This window comes from Salvelinus sp. IW2-2015, linkage group LG36, assembly GCF_002910315.2.
Source record: "Salvelinus sp. IW2-2015 linkage group LG36, ASM291031v2, whole genome shotgun sequence".
NCBI classification, from domain to species: Eukaryota; Metazoa; Chordata; class Actinopteri; order Salmoniformes; family Salmonidae; genus Salvelinus; species Salvelinus sp. IW2-2015.
In genome coordinates this window covers 36354455-36370908 of record NC_036875.1, presented here as the reverse complement: position 1 = coordinate 36370908, position 16454 = coordinate 36354455, and the positions used below count along the sequence as shown (strand labels likewise).

Here is a 16454-nt window from a genome sequence, read left to right as displayed (position 1 = left end):
TGCTCACACTGCCATTGGCCTAGCCCCCCCGGCGCACGTTTGGTTTTTTACCCTAGCACTACACAGCTGATTCAAATATCAACATCATCAAGCTGTGTAGTGCGGGGGTAAAAAACTAAACGTGCGCTGGGGGGCAGGCCAGTGTTTGGGAAACCCTGTGTTAGAGGCTCAGTGGTAAGTCAGACAGTTGTTCAATAAAACATTCAAATCAGACACTCGGTTCGTAGCAGGATTGTTCCTTCAGAGATGCTTTGTGTCAAGGTGTAAGGAAATGGATGTTCCCTTGTACGAGAGTATGTAAGCTTATATTTGTGTGTGTATGGTGTCAGTATCTCTTCCCAGACGCAGCCATAGGTAAACCATCATCAGAGAACAGCGAGAGAAAGGCTGCTCAATCACACACCGATGGGAAGCCAGAAGAGAAGGATTCTGACGACTATGTAGGTCTGCTGTCTGTGCTTTACCACACTATCACTGTGTCAGACACACTGCACTCTCCAGGGCTGGGTTCAGTAGTCACTGTGTCAGACACACTGCACTCCAGGCTGGGTTCAGTAGTCACTGTGTCAGATACACTGCACTCCAGGGCTGGGTTCAGTAGTCACTGTTCAGACACACTCACTCCAGGGCTGGGTTCAGTAGTCACTGTGTCAGACACACTGCACTCCAGGGATGGGTTCAGTAGTCACTGTGTCAGATACACTGCACTCCAGGGCTGGGTTCAGTAGTCACTGTGTCAGACACACTGCACTCCAGGATGGGTTCAGTAGTCACTGTGGTTCAGACACACTGCATCCAGGGCTGGGTCAGTAGTCACTGTGTCAGACACACTCACTCCAGGGATGGTTCAGTAGTCACTGTGTCAGACACACATGGCACTCCAGGGCTGGGTTCAGTAGTCACTGTGTCAGACACACTGCACTCCAGGCTGGGTTCAGTGTCACTGTGTCAGACACACTGCACTCCAGGGATGGGTTCAGTAGTCACTGTGTCAGACACACTGCACTCCCAGGGATGGGTTCAGTAGTCACTGTGTCAGACACACTGCACTCCAGGGTGGGTTCAGTAGTCACTGTGTCAGACACACTGCATCCAGGGCTGGGTTCAGTAGTCACTGTGTCAGACACACTGCACTCCAGGGCTGGGTTCGAGTCACTGTGTCAGACACACTGCACTCCAGGGCTGGGTTCAGTAGTCACTGTGTCAGACACACATGCACTCCAGGGCTGGGTTCAGTAGTCACTGTGTCAGACACACTGCACTCCAGGGCTGGTTCAGTAGTCACTGTGTCAGACACACTGCACTCCAGGATGGGTTCAGTAGTCACTGTGTCAGACACACTGCACTCCAGGGATGGGTTCAGTAGTCACTGTGTCAACACACTGCACTCCAGGCTGGTTCAGTAGTCACTGGTCAGACACACTGCACTCCAGGGATGGCGTTCAGTAGTCACTGTGTCAGACACACTGCACTCCAGGGATGGGTCAGTAGCACTGGTCAGACACACTGCACTCCAGGCGGGTTAGTAATCACGTGTCAGACACACTGCACTCCAGGGCTGGGTTCAGTAGTCACTGTGTCAGACACACTGCACTCCAGGTGGTTCAGTAGTCACTGTTTCAGAACACGCACTCCAGGGTGGGTTCAGTAGTCACGTGGTGTCAGACCACTGCACTCCAGGGCTGAGTTCAGTAGATCACTGTGTCAGACCACACTGCACTCCAGGGATGGGTTCAGTAGTCACTGTGTCAGACACACTGCACTCCAGGGATGGGTTCAGTAGTCACTGTTCAGACACACTGCACTCCAGGGCTGGGTTCAGTAGTCACTGTGTCAACACACTGCACCAGGGCTGGGTCAGTAGTCACTGTGTCAGACACACTGCATCCAGGGATGGTTCAGTAGTCACTGTGTCAGACACACTGCACTCCAGGATGGGTTCAGTAGTCACATGTGTCAGACACACTGCACTCCAGGGATGGGTTCAGTAGTCACTGTGTCAACACACTGCACTCAGGGCTGGGTTCAGTAGTCCTGTGTCAGACACACTGCACTCCAGGGATGGGTTCAGTAGTCACTGTTCAGACACACTGCACTCCAGGGATGGTCAGTAGTCACTGTTCAGACACACTGCACTCCAGGGCTGGGTTCAGTAGTTATGCCATTGAGAAACATTTTGAAATACTTGAACTTGTCTGAAAGAACTCAGAAATACAATTTCCAATTGTCAAAAAATGTCAAGAAAAGTCTGATTGATTAGTGTCATTTTCTGCAATACTGTGTGATGATTGTGTACTCCCCACCCCCTCAGAGCCTGTACAACCAGCTGAAGTCTGCTCCTAGTAACAGTCTAACGTACCGCCTGGCGCTATGTCTGTGTCTGGTTAACTTCTACCATGGAAAGGTCCGGGCCATGGCTCACCTCTGGCAGGAGTTTTTCCTGAGATGAAGATACCGTTGGGAGAACAACTACCTACCTCGCTATGGGTGAGAAGAACCAGATTTTAGCTGATTGATTGATTGTTACACCTTCTATTGCTCCCCAATATGGGAAACAACAACAGATTTAGCATTAGGACCAATTCTAAAACTACCTAGTTTTCTGGTGAGAACATGGTCCGATTCATTATGCAACAAGCTACGGTGTGCCCCAATGAATAAGACCCCAAATTATAACACCTTCGATTGCTACCTAATGGGACACAGTAACAAGCACGCATCGATTGGATCAAATCCATTTATATTCCTGTCAATTTAAGTTCATATGGGAATTTGTCCATTTTGATAGACATCTACTCAGACATCCACCCAGTCATTTCCTGAAGGGGACTGTAATAGAACAACATTGGATTGAACCTGAACTGGAATGCCATCAATAATGAGGTTTAGGATATACACAGTATAACTGAATCATCATCATCCTGCCTGTCTCCTCTGATTCAGACTGGCCGGTGGTCCCCCAGACTCCGCTGCTGTCTCTCTGATTCAGACTGCCGGTGGTCCCCAGACTCCGCTGCTGTCTCATCTGATTCAGACTGGCCGCTGGTCCCCAGACTCCGCTGCTGTCTCCTCTGATTCAGACTGGCCGCTGTCCCCAGACCTCCGCTGCTGTCTCTCTGATTCAGACTGGCCGCTGGTCCCCCAGACCTCCGCTGCTGTCTCCTCTGATTCAGACTGGCCGGTGGTCCCCCAGACCTCCGCTGCTGTCTCCTCTGATTCAGACTGGCCGGAGGTCCCCCAGACCTCCGCTGCTGTCTCCTCTGATTCAGACTGGCCGGTGGTCCCCCAGACCTCCGCTGCTGTCTCCTCTGATTCAGACTGGCCGGTGGTCCCCCAGACCTCCGCTGCTGTTCTCCTCTGATTCAGACTGGCCGGGTCCCCCAGACCTCCGCTGCTGTCTCCTCTGATTCAGACTGGCCGCGTGGTCCCCCAGACCTCCGCTGCTGTCTCCTCTGATTCAGACTGGCCGGTGGTCCCCCAGACCTCCGCTGCTGTCTCCTCTGATTCAGACTGGCCGGGGGTCCCCCAGACCTCCGCTGCTGTCTCCTCTGATTCAGACTGGCCGGTGGTCCCCCAGACCTCCGCTGCTGTCTCCTCTGATTCAGACTGGCCGGTGGTCCCCCAGACCTCCGCTGCTGCTCCTCTGATTCAGACTGGGCGGGGTGCCCCCACCTCCGCTCTGTTCTCCTCATTCAGACTGCCGGTGGTCCCCCAGACCTGCATCCGTCTCCTCTGATTCAGACTGCCGGTGTTCCCCCAGGACTCCGCTGCTGTCTCCTCTGTTCAGACTGGCCGTGGTCCCCCAGACCTCCGCTGCTGTCTCCTCTGATTCGACTGGCCTGGTCCCCCAGCTCCGCTGCTGCTCCTCTGATTCAGACTGGCCGGTGTCCCAGACCTCCGCTGCGTCTCCTCTGTTTCAGACATCATGTTTAATAGTCTGGTTGTTACTCTGTGAACAGCCTTCAGTAATCATGTAGTGAGGTCATATGTGTGCACAGTTGGGTCCAGTCTATCGAACTGTGATAGATACAGACCACGTTGATGATTATTACTAAGTCTGTTTACTTAGTCCAAATAGGCTTTGTCAGAGAATTGTCCCCTACGCCTCTTGAAGGCTGCAACAACGAACAAAGTACGTCTGCAAAGTCTATTTGATAAAGCCCAAACACACCAACTGAACAATAAGCTACATGAAAGCATTTAATCCAGCACACAAAGCAATCTTCGAATGCCGAAATTAATTGTTTAGAAGAAGATTAAAATGGATTAATATGTAATTAATATGATGATAGGCAGAAGCTACCTGTACAGTCGTGGCCAAAAAGTTTTTGAGAATGACACAAATTAAGATTTTCACAAAGTCTGCTGCCTCAGTTTGTATGACCCCTGGAGTGCAGTGTGTCTGACACAGTGACTACTGAACCCAGCCCTGGAGTGCAGTGTGTCTGACACAGTGATAGTGTGGTAAAGCACAGACAGCAGACCTACATAGTCGTCAGAATCCTTCTCTTCTGGCTTCCCATCGGTGTGTGATTGAGCAGCCTTTCTCTCGCTGTTCTCTGATGATGGTTTACCTATGGCTGCGTCTGGGAAGAGATACTGACACCATACACACACAAATATAAGCTTACATACTCTCGTACAAGGGAACATCCATTTCCTTACACCTTGACACAAAGCATCTCTGAAGGAACAATCCTGCTACGAACCGAGTGTCTGATTTGAATGTTTTATTGAACAACTGTCTGACTTACCACTGAGCCTCTAACACAGGGTTTCCCAAACCACTGGCCTGCCCCCCCAGCGCACGTTTAGTTTTTTACCCTCGCACTACACAGCTTGATGATGTTGATATTTGAATCAGCTGTGTAGTGCTAGGGTAAAAAACCAAACGTGCGCCGGGGGGGCTAGGCCAATGGCAGTGTGAGCATGTAGGGAATAAGGTACTGCTTGAGCAATGGCTTCACGGCTGATCAAGAAGCTGTTCACACAGCAGGGCCAGTAACTGAGGAGCCTGGCTGAAGACTCTCCTGCTCTCCTCTTGTGTAGTATGATGTCAGCCTGCCTAAATCACCATATGCCTGCTCTCTCTCACCAGCAGTATAGAGTTGAGCACGTCACCGCTGAGCGGTGATTCGTCAATGCGGCGGTGGATGCGTTAGCGGTCGCTGTGCACCATGTTGGAGACAGACAGCTTGGGGATGGACACGGCTGTGGGGTCCGTCAGCTTAGACAGGGCATGGCTGATGTTGTCTAATGAGGAGAGAGTGGAGGGGGGAGGGAAAGAGAAGCCATTCACAGGGAGGGTGTGAGGGTGGGCTCTGACTGAGAAGAGAGCGTAATTCTCCCTTCACATGCAAACAACAAGCCAAGAGTCCAGAGTGGCTTCTACTTCCCATCATCTGCACTGACGTCTGCACAAATCCCCCTAGGAAAACACCATATTGGTGTCCACATCACCAACAAACTAGAATAGTCCAAACACACCAAGACAGTCGTGAAGAGGGCACGACAGAACCTATTCCCCCTCAGGAGACTGAAAATATTTGGCATGGGTCCTCAGATCCTCAAAAGGTTTTACAGCTGCACCATCGAGAGCATAGTGCGTACAGACCAGTACATCACTGGGGCCAAGCTTCCTGCCATCCAGGACCTCTATACTAGGCAGTCAGAGGAAAGCCCTACAAATTGTCAAAGTCTCCAGCCACCCTAGTCATAGACTGTTCTCTCTGCTACCGCACGACAAGCGGTACCGGAGTGCCAAGTCTAGGTCCAAGAGGTTTCTAAACAGCTTCTACCCCCAAGCCATAAGACTCCTAAACAGCTAATCAAATGGCTACCCAGACTATTTGCATTGCCCCGCCCCTCCCACCCTTTTACACCATTGCTACTCTCTGTTGTTATCATCTATGCATAGTCACTTTAATAACTCTACCTACATGTACATATTACCTCAATTACCTCGACTAACCGTTGCCCCCGCACATTGACTCTGTACCGGTACACTCTGTATATAGTCTCGCTATTGTTATTTTACTGCTGCTCTTTAATTACTTGTTAATTTGATTTCTTATTCATATTCATCTTTTTTAAACTGCATTGTTGGTTAGGGGCTCGTAAGTAAGCATTTCACTGTAAGGTCTACCTGTTGTATTCGGCGCATGTTACTAATAAAATTTGATATTGGGAAATTCAAGAAAGAGATGTTGGACTATTGAGATACACCCAAGTAGCCATAGAACACATTACCTTTGCCTTCCTCCTCAAATGGACCTCTTCCCAGAATCTCCTCTGTTGATTCCTTCTTGGAGAACAGCTTAAAGAATTGTCAGGAAGTCACCTGGGATGGAGAAGATGAGATCATCACTAGTTACCATAGCCACAAAGTCATAAAACCCGCTTATTTCTACAATTTATCTTCTTAAAATGTGATTTTAAACCTAATCCTAATCTAAACCCTAACCTTAACCAAACTGCTAACCATATGCCTAACTTTAAAGATGCACTATGCAGACATTTTTTACTTTCATACATTTTTAAGATATAGCCAATTTTGACTTTGTGGCTGTGGTAGCAAGTGACAACCAGAAGATTACATATATTTCAAATTCAAAAAGCTTTTTTTGTCCATCAAATTTGACATAGAGTAAGTCAACATCTGAGTAAGTCTTTGGAACTCCCTTTACATACAGCTGATGGATGAGGGAGCATTTTAAACCACGTTACATGGACATTCATAATATTCTATAGGATTTCTATAATATAGGATCAGTATTTCTGTGAGAGGGTCCTAACTTACCGAGCAAGCACGTGGGGTTGTCTGTGCTCCTGACTCAGACTGACCAATGAGGGGCCTGGAGTGGGTCCAAGTCACTGTGAGGTCACACAGAGAGCACATAAGGTCAGACCACACAGGGGAGGGAGGTAAACTGTCCCTGGATCAGATCAGTGGTTCACATTTACCATTATAGTAAAGATTAGGCCTGAATATAGGCTATTAAACATGGGGCTCTGACGGGAAGAGAAGATTCATTGTTATTGTGGTTTACTTTACAACCAGATATTGACCTGGTTTTCATTTAGAGACTATATAGTGGAAAGTAATTACCTGATAATTATCTATTGACTTTTTGCTTTATTTTGGATCCTTGAAATAAGAACCACTGAGTATCAGTTGCCATATAATATMTATTACCCAGTCAGCCAGTCAGTCAGTCAGGTAGGGTACCATTTCAGTTGACCCGAGGCAAGTCACATATTCTCTAAAACCCCAAAATATTATATCTAACATTTCTACCCCAGAACGCCCTATAAGGGGATTCACCAATAAATACAACCAGCAAAATAAACCCCAAAACAGTCTTTGAAAGAGGATCTTGTTTTTGACAGGGCTAATCTAAATGTTTCTGCATCCAAGTGCAGATATCTTTGATTCCCTTCAAAGAAACTCTTTATACAATGAAGCTCAAGCACATTTAGGATGGAGGGACTTGAAGAAAAACCCTGTTAATATGAAGCGATGGCTCACTGAGCACCATTTCATCACTAAACTGAAAAGCGTAAAATCATTCAGCATGAATTAATTTCAGCTTTAATGCAGTTGAACGAGCGAGCGGTGTTGCTGGGGCTGAGGTACTTGTTATATCCTCTTCCCACACACCTCCTCCACAACCGCCCTCTCAACACCTACACTGTCTGGCACACAGGATATTAATATGGGTAGCAACCTTTCAGTGTTCCAAAGGTATGGAGAACTTGTTTTACTGACCTGGATGTTCTTTCTCTCGCTCTCTCTCTCCATCTACCTCAATGCTCACTTGCTTTATAAGCTCAACCTGGATACTGATTCTATTTATTGAAAATGACACCTCTATATTTGCTGTCATTTGGTAAGAGGACAAACAATGTTCTTGATAGATCGTATCTCAGGCTGTTAAGATGTTCCATCAATGTGTGTCAACCAGCAGGTCAGAGGGGAGGGAGGGAGTGTGCTGGTTGACACTCACGAGTACACATTGTTATCCACCACGATAGCTTCTGTCAGGTGGGGCCAGGTGGTCAATAGGTGAAGCTCACTGAGACAACAATGAAAGAAAATACAGATTTGTTTGTTTTGCTTTATAAACGTCTCACTATAAGCTACAGTTTGGTCAATAATGAATTAAAGGCTCATGCCAAAGATGTCAAGAATACACGTGAACAATGAGGTAAATCTCTAAATCAAGCATGCTTTGACTTGTCGTCATGGCTACATCAGTCCTACCTGATTGGATCCTCACACGCTCCGAACTGCAACTTCCCAAACTCCACCTCTCCCACCTCCCCTCCGAGGAGACCGTCGAAGTCTGGAGGCAACGAGAAAAACAAAAAAAAAACACACTTTCACCTTTTACTGTTCAATCATGACTTTGATTCAACTCCCAATACGTTCACTTAGAGGCAGCAAGAAGAACCAAAACTGTTAACACTTCCTATGTGTTTTCATCCTCAATGCCTTGAAGGCAGGCAAATTCATAACAATAAAAACTAAAGAACCAAATATACTCTGGTGTCAAATATAAAAACCTCAAATTGACCCTCCACCCACTGCCATTCCTCTCAGGTCCCATTCAAGAGGAGCAGAAATATTGTCCGTTTGTGAGCCGTTTAAAAAGCTCTCCGACCTCCGACCTTGTACCGCCTTCCCTGCACCACTCAAAGACTCAAGCATCTATTTGCAACACTAAAATGTACCCCGGAGAGCAGCACTTAACATAACTGTGGGAAGAACCATACACTATTGAATTTGGAGCAAAGAGAGAGTGAGTGGATTATATCAGTTTGCTAAAATGTTGGTCACGCGCACGGAGGCGTTGAACGACCAAAGCTTCCAATACGCCCTATGGGCTAGCCTAGTGGGGTACGAAATTATTGACACCCTTGATAATGATGACTGTATAAACGGAATAATTCAAATACTGAGCTATATTGTATGCTATTTTGCTTCCACCGGTCCTGGGGCCCTTGTTAAGGTCAACAGCGTCATTGAAATTTACAGAGTACCAGGACATTTTAGCCAAAAACCTGGTGTTCTCTGCCAGGACGCTAAAATTGGACGCAAGTGGATCTTCCAGCAAGACAATAACCCCAAGCACACATCAAACTCCACAAAGAAATGGTTAATTGGCCAAAAAAATCAACATTTTGCAATGGCCATCTCAGTCTCTGGACTTGAAATCCATTGAAAACCTGTGGTTTGAATGGAGGAGGGCGGTCCAGAAGAGGAGACGAAGGATATCAAGCATCTATAAATATTCTATCAGGAGGAAGATCCCTCCCAATGTGTTCTCCAACKCAAACATTTTAGAAAAAGGCTCAGTGCCATTTTCCTTGCAAGGTGAGCTATTGAAAGGTATTGAAAACAGGGGTGTCAATCATTTTGACCCCTACCTTTTTGAGAGAGCAAAAAGTATTACTTGTTAAACAAAATCTTTTTCTCTGAGCAATTGTATTAATATGCAATTATATAATTTCCACATTTTTTTTGCATACAAAATAGCTCAGTATTTTTATGATTTATTTTATTCAGTAATTTTTTCTCATCTTTATCAAGAGTGTCAATAACTTCAGACCCCACTGTATGTCTAGCACCATTTAGATTTCTGACTTGATATATCGGTTGCCCTCCTAGCTSCTTCCTGTTTCATATTTTGTGGTTTTACTGAACAGATAGGATGTGGTTTTACTGAACAGATAGGATGTGGTTTTACTGAACAGATAGGATGTGGTTTTACTGAACAGTAGGATGTGGTTTACTGAACAGATAGGATGTGGTTTTACTGAACAGATTGGATTGGTTTTTACTGAACAGATAGGTGTGTTTACGAAGATGATGTGGTTTTTACTGAACAGATAGGATGTGGTGTACTGAACAGATAGGATGTGGTTTACTGAACAGATAGGATGTGGTTTTCACTGAACAGATAGGATGTGGTTTTACTGAACAGATAGGATGTGGTTTTACTGAACGATGGATTGGTTACTGAAACAGATAGGATGTGTTTTACTGAACAGATAGGATGTGGTTTTACTGAACAGATAGGAATGTTGGTGTACTGAACAGATAGGATGTGGTTTTACTGAACAGATAGATGTGGTTTACTGAACAGATAGGATGTGGTTTTTACTGAACAGAGTAGGATGTGGTTTTACTGAACAGATAGGATGTGGTTTTACTGAACAGATAGGATGTGGTTTCTGAACAGATAGGATGTGGTTTTACTGAACAGATAGGATGTGGTTTTACTGACAGATAGGATGTGGTTTCACTGAACAGATATGATGTGGTTTTACTGAACAGATAGGATGTGGTTGTTTACTGAACAGATAGGATGTGGTTTTACTGGAAACAGAAGGATTTGGTTTACTGCAAACATATAGATGTGGTGTTTACTGAACAAATAGGTGTGTTTTACTGAACAGATAGGATGTGGTTTTACTGAACAGATAAGGATGTGTGTTTTACTGAACAGATAGGGATGTGTGTATAACAGGGTGTGAACACAGATAGGATGTGGTTTTATAAAGCAGAGCAGAAAGGTAGGAGGAGTGCGACTGGGCTGGATTCAAACCCACATCGACTCTGGTATATAAGTGTGCCGGAGTTAGCGGCACGAATAACTAGACACATTCCTTCCTGTTTAGTGGGCTGTGTGGTTGTTGTGTGTACCAGGGGGCTGCTGAGGCCAGGAGTACTGCTGCCAGTCCTGCAGGACGTACGTGAAGCRGATAGCGATGTTGATGGGAGGAAGAGGAGACAGACCTGGAGAACAGAGGAAAGAGAAACACAAATAGAGACAAGGTTATGTAATATCTTGTGCTATCCATCATATCTAGCAGGGGGCTGGGTATCCAGACAAAGGTTCAGCCTAGTCCTGGACAAAAAAAACATGCTTAATGAAGATTCACCATTGAAAGTGAATCTTAGTCCAACACTAGGCTTACTCTCATTCAGGGAAACTGGACCTACAGTTAGTCTGGGGTGACCCAAAGAGCTAAAAGAGCTAAAAGGTTAATGTTAGGCATGAAGTCATTAGACCAGGTCCTTCTATACTCACCATCTTGGACTTAAAGATGTCCAGCAGGCCTGAGAGGTGGTTGTATTGGCTGGGCACCTTGCGGAGGTGGACCATCTCAAAGTCGGTACGCACCCCCGGTCCCTGGCACTCCCCATGGTACATCCTCCTCCACTTCTGCTGGATCTGTACAAACATCGGCACCTGGCTGTACAGCATCCACAGAGACAGGGGAAATAGAGGAGTTTAAAAAAGGGTAGGTCACTTCAAACTTTGATGTTTTGTGGGAGAGCAGCCACACGTTGAAAGCCAGGTGCCTACTGTAACTACTCTCTGTTCTTGTGTCAAGATGAGTTAGTCACATGCCATCGGCAGTCAAGATCCAGCTATAGAAAGATTTCCGATTTGACTAATCTTTCAATTGGTTTGGGATTGAGGCATACATTTGGACCTGCACAACAGATGATGTTTGATTTTGAAGTGATCCCTTTAACTTTAGAGACATGCCAGGAATCTCTGGTATCAATGTGGAAGAGCAGCCACAGTGTGAAATCCTGTAACTCCCTCCACAACCCTATTCTACCACCACAGCTACACAGCAGCACCTGGTGCACAGTAGAGGAACTACAGACAAAACATACGCCACCTAGTGGATTGAACAAGTAAATCATTTAATAATAAGCCTTGTTCCATTTTTTACATTTACGTTAGTCATTTAGCAGACGCTCTTATGCAGAGCGACTTTCAGTAATGAGTACATACATTTTCATACTTTTTCCTCCCACATACTAACCTTGAATATTATTCTATTCAAAAGTATGTCATACTTTCTCTAATTTGAAGAAGTCACAAAACAACATTATTTGTAATAAATGATACATGCATCAGTGACAGAACACGTGCTCATGAAGCTATGTGCTCATGAAGCTACGTGCTCATGAAGCTACGTGCTGATGATCTGATACATGCTTCCTCTTACTCTAAACATGTGTTGTTAATGTCTCTCTGCCACACAGTAAACTCCCAGAAAGACAGTGAGACCAGATGACCTTGCTACAGAGCCACAGATTTACTGCTACCATCTTCCATTCAGCCCAGTGTTGCCATGGATACCAGCTGACCTACCGCAATATGTGATGCCACGGAGGGCTGTACTCACTTCCCACAGTGTTGCTATTTTAAAACATGGCTTGTGACATTATACAGAAACACACACAAAGAGCATGTTGCAACTAGCTGTGTGAATGTGTAGGAACCTCAGCATAGATTCATTATTAGCTATAGGACACTTTGGCAGTATCAGCTCTTCTCTTATTTGTCAAAGCAAATTCTGTAACAAATTTGAACTTGATTTTACAAAAGAACATAAACAGTTGTTGTATAACTGTGACTTATAACAGTTACTGTTCCCAAAGAGACAGGAATGTAATATTTGCTGAATACAGTATTCACTGTTGCTACGGTCACCTACCAGTCTGTGTTGGCCAGAGAGATGGAGCTACTGTCACCTACCAGTCTGTGTTGGCCAGAGAGATGGAGCTACGTTCACCTACCAGCCTGTGTTGGCCAGAGAGATGGAGCTACTGTCACCTACCAGCCTTGTTGGCCAGAAAGGAGCTACTGTCACCTACCAGTCGTGTTGGCCAGAGAGATGGAGCTACTGTCACCTACCAGCTGTTTTGGCCAGAGAGATGGAGCTACTGTCACCTACCAGTCTGTGTTGGCCAGAGAGATGAGCTACTGTCACCTACCAGTCTGTGTTGGCCAGAGAGATGGAGCTATGTCACCTACCAGCTGTGTGGCCAGAGAGATGGAGCTACTGTCACCTACCAGTCTGTGTTGGCCAGAGAGATGGAGCTACTGTCACCTACCAGCCTGTGTTGGCCAGAGAGATGGAGCTATGTTCACCTCCAGCCTGTGTGTTCCAGAGAGATGGAGCTTATGTTCACCACCAGTCTGTGTTGGCCAGAGAGATGGAGCTATGTTCACCTACCAGCCTGTGTTGGCCAGAGAGATGGAGCTACTGTCACCTACCAGTCTGTGTAGGCCAGAGAGATGGAGCTACTGTCACCTACCAGTCTGTGTTGGCCAGAGAGATGGAGCTACTGTCACCTACCAGTCTGTGTAGGCCAGAGAGATGGAGCTATGTTCACCTACCCGTCTGTGTAGGCCAGAGAGATGGAGACGGAGCTGAGGAGCAGGTTGCACCTGGACTCACTGATGACTGCCTCCCAGTTGGCCCCAGGGGAGATGACCACAAACTCACGCATGCCATACCTGCAAACACAGACTGGATACTTAAAAGGTGCAATATGCAGAAGTCGCTCTGCCATTTCCAAGTTGCAAAAATTAGAATAGTTTGCCTAATGTCAGTTTGTGACAAAACAAGCAGTCATTGTGTAGATAATCATTGTACCATCTAAACCATTGTGAAATATATTTTCATGACCAAAAATGTTGTATTTTCAGCTGTTTGAAGCTGGTGTCCGAAATGAAAGCAAAAGATACAAAAACTAAACTGAAAATTGGGAAGCATAAAAGTAGCACACATACAGTGAGCTCCTAAAGTAATGGGACACATGTTTTGTTGTTTTGGCTCTGTACTCAAGCACTTTGGATTTGAAATTATACAATGACTATGATGTTAAWGTGCAACCTGTCAGCTTTAATTTTAGGGTATTTTCATTCATACAATAAAAGTGACTCATAAATGACACAATACATTATTTACCATTCATTTCTATTGGACACAAAGTAATCTGAAACACAACCAAAACAAACAGCAAATGAATCCAACAAATGTGTAGAGTCACGAGCTTGATGTAGTCATTACGTGCTATGAATATGGGACCAAATACCTCTCTATTTACTACATGTGAATTTGTCAGAATACTTTTGATCCCCTGTCATTTCTAAATGGTTATGGATGAAAATACCCTCAAATTAAAGCTGACGGTCTGCACCTTAACCTCAGTCATTGTATCATTACAAATGCAAAGTGTTGGAGTACAGACACAAAAAACAACATAAAATATCACTGTCCCAATACTTTTGGAGCTCACTGAAGAACAGATCTAACGCTTCCTAGATGTGCTATCAATTAGAATGACCCGTATATAACTCACATTTCTATGTGAATATGGTCGGGTAGCCCAAAAAGGACATATTGCTGCTTTAAAATGAGAGCAGACTGCTACTACACCATCCATCAAGCCAGGTCAAACTATAACCTCTATAATATATATTGTAAAACATAGCAGACAGATTCGGTGTTAAGAAATATCAATAGCAGTAGTGAATGTCTGTCTTTAATTCCCATCTTAACATAAAGATTTGTGGTAAAGGTTAGAGGTTAGGGAGAGGAGACCTGGATTACTGTACTCATTAGGGATGCACGATATATCGGTAAGTATATCGAAATAGGCCGATATTAACAAAAATGCCAACATCGGCCCAATGCCTAGTTTAACGCCGGTGTGCAAAACCGATGTCAAAGCTGACGTGCATACCTAAATAAAGGTAGGTAGATGACRTAATGACGCCACGACAAATACAGCACTACACAGAACAAAAGCTAAACAAGTTCAAGACGAGCAGTCATTTGAAAGAGCGAGACAACTCAAAGGCGAAATCCATTAACGCCAAGATAATGGAATTCATTGCCCTTGACAATCAACCATTCTCTGTCGTGGATGATGTTGGCTTTCGCCGACTGGTTGTGCACCTCGAGCCCCACTACACACTACCAAGTAGGCGCTATTTTTCAGATGTTGCCCTACCAGAGTTACACAGTATTGTTGAAATGCACATCCATGAGCTACTTGCTATGGGCGTCACTGCTATTAGCTTCACGACTGACATTTGGACCAGCAATGTCAGCCCCACGAGCATGGTGAGTCTGTCTGACAGCACAGTGGGTCGACGAGGATTTCGTACTGAGGAAAGCCGTATTGCATGCTCAAGAACGTGCTGGTTCTCATACCTCTGCTGCCATTTCAAATGGCATATGAGAACATGTTTGAAACATGAACACACTCCTAGCYCCATTCAAACAACTGACTGGAGAAATAAGCTCATCAACTGCATCTGCAGCAGACGTGATACCCTCTGTCATGGCATTGAAACAACAGTGGGGTTAAAACTTGGAAAAGTACTCCACAAAAGGCTGTGAAAAAGYGATTCGGTGGCATTCTCTCTGAGCCTCTTTACTGTGTTGCCACCATGCTCGATACTACGCTACAGGACAGTTTTGCTAGCACAGACTGGAATATATTCCGGGATTCATCCAATGGCATTGAGGAGTATAYCACCTGTCATTGGCTTCATCACGTCTTCCACGCTGATCCTCAACACTGGGGACCCTCAGGGGTGTGTACTTAGTCCCCTCCTGTACTCCCTGTTGACCCACGACTGAGTGGCCATACACAAATCCCGCTACGTCATACAAGTATTAAACATACATACAAGTATTATACATACAATATTATACATATTATACATACATATTATACATAAACATACAAGTATTATACACCATTTTATAGATAAACTTGTTGTTAATCCCACCACAGTGTCCGATTTCAAAAAGGTTTTACGACAAAAGCATACCTGGCGTCCAGGTTACGTCGCGACGAGGGGCACGTTGGATTACTCTCCTCGGCACGAATAACGTTCGGTAGTTCAGTCGTGAAGGCCGGTGGGCTCCGATCGCGCAAGTAAAGCGGGTCCGGATAGGTGATTGTATGCCCAGGAGGGCTGATGGAAGTCAGACTTTCCGTCTGGACTTAAGTGCCGCGCCTTGGTGCATTTGGAATTTACTGGAGCTAAACGAGCAACAAAAAGGAGGTTTTGGACATAAACTAATGGACTTTATCGAACAAAACAAACATTTATTGTGCCTGGGATTCCTGGAGTGCATTCTGATGAAGTCATCAAAGGTAAGGAAACTATTATCAATGTATTTTCGATTTTCTGTTGATCCAACATGGCGGTAATTGGCTTTGTGGCTGAGCCTGTCTCAGATTATGCATGGTTTTTTCCGTAAAGTTTTTTGAAATCTGACACAGCGTTGCATTAAGGAGAGTATATCTTTAATTCTATGATAACTTGTTTTCATCATACTTTATTGATGAGTTTCCTGTTGAAAGATGTGGCTGCAATCACGGATGTTTTGGCAAACATTATCATAACCGCAATGTAAACTAGATTTATATAAATATGAACTTTATCAACAAAACATCATGTATTGTTAACAGAGTCCTATGAGTGTCATCTGATGAAGATATCAAAGGTTAGTGATTCATTTTATCTCTATTTCTGTTTTTGTGAAGCTCCTTCTTTGCGCTGGAAAATGGCTGTGTTTTCTTTCTGTGACTATGCGCTAACCTAACCTAAGTGCAT

General features: G+C 45.1%; 1 pseudogene; it reads right to left on the bottom strand.

The window, feature by feature from the left end:
• LOC111959511 (rab3 GTPase-activating protein catalytic subunit-like) overlaps positions 1-13387 on the bottom strand; it is a 66002-nt pseudogene extending 52615 nt beyond the window's left edge.
• Between the last annotated feature and the right edge of the window lie 3067 nt (positions 13388-16454).